The sequence below is a fragment of the Gossypium arboreum genome, chromosome 11 (assembly GCF_025698485.1).
Source record: "Gossypium arboreum isolate Shixiya-1 chromosome 11, ASM2569848v2, whole genome shotgun sequence".
In the NCBI taxonomy this organism is placed as follows: Eukaryota; Viridiplantae; Streptophyta; class Magnoliopsida; order Malvales; family Malvaceae; genus Gossypium; species Gossypium arboreum.
Genome location: NC_069080.1, coordinates 39480803 through 39486339, shown reverse-complemented (window position 1 = coordinate 39486339; position 5537 = coordinate 39480803).

Here is a 5537-nt window from a genome sequence, read left to right as displayed (position 1 = left end):
ATATTGTAAAAGTGAGTTTTGGGTATGAAATTGAATGGCATATTTTGGTATTGTTGTGATATGTATTGGTTGGCTTTGAAATGGTATAATTTATGCTTAGTTGAGAGTAGATGCATGCCAATATATGCTATGCTTTGATGCCAAATGGTTTGTTTTAGGTATGTGCAAAGTTGGGTGGCAAATTGGTTTGGTAAATAGCCTATTTTTGTCTACACAGGAAGAGACACTGGCGTGTGTCTCAGTTGTGTGTGACACACGGTCAGATTGCTCGGCCGTGTGTCCCTTGGTGTTAAAATTTAAATCAAGTCAGTATGCTCCACACGACCCAACATACGGGTGTCTTGGCCGTGTGGCATAAGTCAGTATACCTTACAGGTTTGGCATGGCATAGTACACGGCCTGGCATAAGGGTGTGTGTGGCCATATCTTAGGGCACACGGGCTAGCCACACGAGCGTGCGTATTGGCCGTGTAACCCAAGTCAGAGAGTTACACGGGGTCTGTAACAGCCCAATTTTTGGGCTAGTTAGAATAATGGTCTCAGGACCACAAATCCGAAGTCATAGAAATTATTTTATTATTAATATAGGGTCATAGCATGTTTATATTAGTGCATGAAAAATTTGTGAGCTAATTTTAACGTTTGTGAGCCCAATTGGACTAAATTGCATAAAGTGAAAAAGTCCTAATTTGATAGCTAAAGGTGTTATTTTATTAGAGAATCAAATTTAGGGGATTTTAAGGGGCAATTAAACCCTTTTAAAGGAGCATAGTCGGCCATAGAGTCAAAGAGGAGACAATTGTAAAACTTGGTGGGTTAGGTGGCTTATTTTGACTAAAATAGAAATAGATAAAAGAAGGATGATATCATTCCTTTTCATCTTCTTCCTCCACTGAAATTTTCAGCAAAGAATGGGGTTTAAGAGCTTGAAATTTCAGTAACTTTAAGCCTTCACAAGTAAGTGATCATAATGACTTTTCTTAAATATTTTTGTACTTTTGATATCCTTGAAGCATGGGCTTTCAAATGAGGGTACTATTTTGCAAAATGATTGAGAGTCTGGGGTTTTTCCATGAAAGAATTTGTGATGTTTGCTAAGTTTTTATGGAAGAAAATGAGTCTTGGGTGTCTTATAAACAACTTTTGTGAAAGGTGTTAGCATGAAAACACCTAAAAGGACTGATGTGCATAAGTTGTAAAATAGATAATAAATGTGTGAAATAGTGGGAATTTGGAGTTGCTATAAGAGTCAAAGAGGTTTGGCTAGTCTTGAGAAATAAAAAAATTAGATAAAAATTGATTTTCGGGCCCAGGGGTAAAATGGTCATTTTGTCAAAATCTAAGGGCAAAATGGTCATTTTACCAAAGATACGAATTTTTGATTTCTTAATTCTAATTAGAGACTAAATGAGTACATTTTTGCTATTATAGATCAAGAATTATCGAATCCGAACCTAGACCGAGGGAAAGCCAAGCAAATCGACTAAATCGACTAGTTGCCACATTTTGTAATCCGAGGTAAGTTGTATGGAAATAATACAACTACATTTATAATATATGTGCTTGAATTGTATCGAAATTATTATAGCATAAATTGCTTGACTTGTGGAAATGAGAAAATGTGATGAGGATAGAGATAGTAAAATTTCCGTTGGAACCCTAGGGATATAAATCGAATATTCATGCCATGACGATGGGGTTATTTGTGAGAGCTAGTGTAAGACCATGTCTGGGACATGGCATTGACATTGAGACGAGTGCTAGTGTAAGACATGTCTGGGACATGCATCGGCCTCGAGACATAAGCCAGTGTAAGACATATATGGGACATGCGTTGGCCACGAGATGATAGTCAGTGTAAGACCATGTCTGGGACATGGCTTCGACTTGAGATATAAGCCCGTGTAAGACTATGTCTGGGTCATGGCATCGGTACCTTACCCCACGTTTGGGGCTATGGTATATCCGACAGCATTCCGAATGGTTCAACGGTGGAAGTTCTAATTTCTATTTAATAAGGAAAGTATAACCGTGTTGTGAGTGATACAGGTACCTATTTGGTATGTATAAAATGTGAGCCACATTATACGCTATATAATGTGTATTGAGTATTGATGAGTAAGTTCTGCTTATGCCCATTTATGTATTATGATACTTGTTGATGAATGGCAAAGTATAGTTGTATAATTATTTATATGCAATTTACTAAGCTTTATACTTACTCCCTCTCCTTTCCTTTTTCTTATAGTGCCGTCTATCTAGCTCAAGGATCAACAGAAGTCAGAGATATCGATCACACTATCAATCAAAGCATTCGGTATAGTTTGATTTATATTTTTGAATATGGCATGTATAGGGAACTAGACTTGTGTTTTGTGTTGTTATTAATTTAGCCAAATGTGTTGGCTTGGGATAAATTCCTCATTTTGTATTAAGCCTCGAATGATGGCTAATATTCATTTTGATATATGTAAATGGTGTTATGTTCATGGATGAGTAAAATGCACAAATGAAATGTTGTCTATTGTGGCTGATTTTATTACATGAAATAGTCTTGTACTGGCTTTGGTTGCTTTTGTGTAAGTAAGGGTGGCAAAGAGGCTTGGTAAATAGCTTGATTTTGTCCATACGAGTAGACACACGGCCAGCACCTTGGGCGTGTTGTCTAGCCGTGTTCCCTTGCACGTAAAAATTTCAAGTCAATATGCATGATAGTAAACACACGGGCAGAGACACTGTTGTGTGTCTCAACCGTTGAAGGGCACGGTTTAGCATACGGGTGTGTGCCTTAGCCTTGTGACCCTCATGAAATGTTGATATCAGAAAAAGAATGTCCAGGTTTGTGCATTGTGGCTAGGACACGGCGTGTCGGTCGGGACACCACAGGCAGTACCAGTGTGTGAAACCCTAGGTGTGCAATTAGAATTCATTCCACATGGGTGGAGGACACAGGCGTGTCCCTGTTTTTTTTAGACCGTATGAGACACATGGGCCTTTAGCACGACCATGTTGGAATGGTCACACGGGTGTGTTGCCCTTCCCACTTGGGCGTGTGCCCCTATGTTAAGTGACATTTTTCTATAGTTGTCAAAAGGACCCGGATTGGTCCCGAATGATTTTCGATGTGTGTTTTGGGCCTCGTAAGCCCATATTAAGAATATATTGATAAGTTTAAGAAAGTTTTAAAATTTCCAAGTCATGAAGACTTGGAATTGGTTGTAAGTATGAGTTCAAGTTAGGTAACGCTTCGTATTCCATCCCGGCATAGGATATTGGTACGGAGTGTTATATTTAGTGGTATCAGAGCATAGTTTAGTCGGTTCTAAGACTAACCTAGCTTGAGTACAGGTTTAGCTATACATGCCATAACTCTATAATGATAGTGTGACGATTTTTGACGATTATAAATTATGTTTTTATATATAGTAAATGGATCCTGATAGAGCCACGGCGGATGACGTGGAGAGTAATGCGTCGGCTCCCGCTGAAGGGACCGCACTAGTTGAGAGTGAGCCCTTGACTATAGGCCAAGGCGGAGGGGCTACGGAAGCCTACCTCCGAATGATGGATGCTTGGTACACGGAGTTCTTCGTGCGAACCCTAACACTCCACCTCCCCACTTCCTCTAATTCCTCAGTATGCCCCGGTAGCTCCGTAAGGTGTGGACATGAATAGGAGAGAGAAGGAGAGAGAAGCCTCCTGTAGAAAAGATCTGAAAATAAGGGGCTGAAGAATTCCAGGCATATCTCGATAACGACCCGAAAATAGCAGAGTTTTGGTTAGAGAATACCATCAGGGTATTTGACGAATTGTCATGCATGCCTGAGGAGTGCGTGAAGTGTGCTGTGTCACTCTTACGAGATTCGGCTTACCAGTGGTGGAACACATTCATGTCTGTGGTACCAAGAGAGAGATTAACGTGGGAGTTTTTCCAAAAAGAGTTCCGAAAGAAGTATATTAGCCGAAGGTTCATAGACCAGAAAAGGAAGGAATTTCTAGAGTTGAAGCAAGGAAGTAGGATAGTAATAGAGTACAAACGAGAGTTTGTGAAACTCAGCAAGTATGCGCGGGAGTACATGTCCTTAGAAGCCGCCATGTGTAAGAGGTTCAAGGATGGCCTCAATGAAGATATCCGAGTGTTTGTTGGTATTTTAGAGATAAGAGAGTTTGTAGTGCTGGTCGAGAGAGTATGCAAGGCAGAGGAACTAGTAAAAGAAAGGAGGAAAGCGGCTATTGAGTCGCGGGATTCAAAGTAGAGATAGATGGGGAAATCACATCAGTCCTCGTCTAAAAGATCAAGAGAGTTTGCTACCTAATTGAATGCTTCGGTGGGGTTTTCGAATAGAAACAAGAACCGACAGAACGCAACTTCTAGAGCTCAGACCACTTCTGTTGTGAGCGTCGGTAGTGCTCGGCCAATTAGGCTAGAATGTTCAAAATGTGGTAGATGCCATTTCGGTGAGTTTCGAGGTAAAGAAAAGGGTGTTTTAAATGTGAGTCACTGGACCATTTCATCCGAGACTGTCCCGATGTAGAAGAGGGAGAGAAAAAGCAAGAGGTGAATGCAAGTAGTGCTCCATTGAGGGGTAGACCGCAAAAGAACCCTGGAAATGGAGCTTCTAGCAGAGGTGCAGCTAGAGATGCTGCAGTGAGGTCTGAGGGCAGAGCACCTGTAAGGACTTACGCTATTCGTGCCCGTGAAGAGGCAGAGTCTTCCGACGTGATTACGGGTACCTTTTCTATCCATGAAGTATTTGTTGTTGCTTAAATTGACCCGGGGTCGACCCACTCCTATATTTGTATGGAATTGATACCTCGTATGAACAGTTTGTGATAAAAGTGTCTAACCCCTTAAGTAAACATGTTCTTGTAGACCAAGTTTGTAGAAATTGTCCTTTGACAATTAGAGGTCATTGTTTTCCGGCTAACTTAATGTTATTTCCTTTTAATGAATTTGATGTGATCCTTGGGATGGATTGGTTGGCTTCTCATAGTGTTGTAGTGGACTGTGGGAGAAAAGTTATTAAGTTGAAATGTGAAGACAAGAATGTCCTTCGGGTTAGATCAAATGAACCGAATAAACTGCCTGTGGTGATATCGTCCTTGGTTGCTGAAAAATATATGAGGAAAAGATATGAGGCTTATCTCGCTTTTGTGTTGAATACTCAAGTTTCTGAGTCGAAGATTGAATCGGTACCAGTGGTTTGTTAGTTTATAGATGTGTTCTTAGAAGAGTTACCTGGATTACCTCCAGCTAGGGAAGTTGAATTCAATATCGAGTTGGTCCCTGGTACGGCACCTATCTTGATCGCTCCTTATAGAATGGCCTCAACAGAGTTGAAAGAGTTGAAAGTACAACTGCAAGAGTTAATGGAATAGGGTCACAAGGTATTACCATTCATAGTACATTTCGTAACAACTTTCATAACAAAGTAAATCATTAATTTTTTTTTTAAAAGAAGAAAACCAAACCACCCGATTTGATACACTATTTAACTAATTATTCGAATCTATTAATTCAATTCAAACAAATAAAC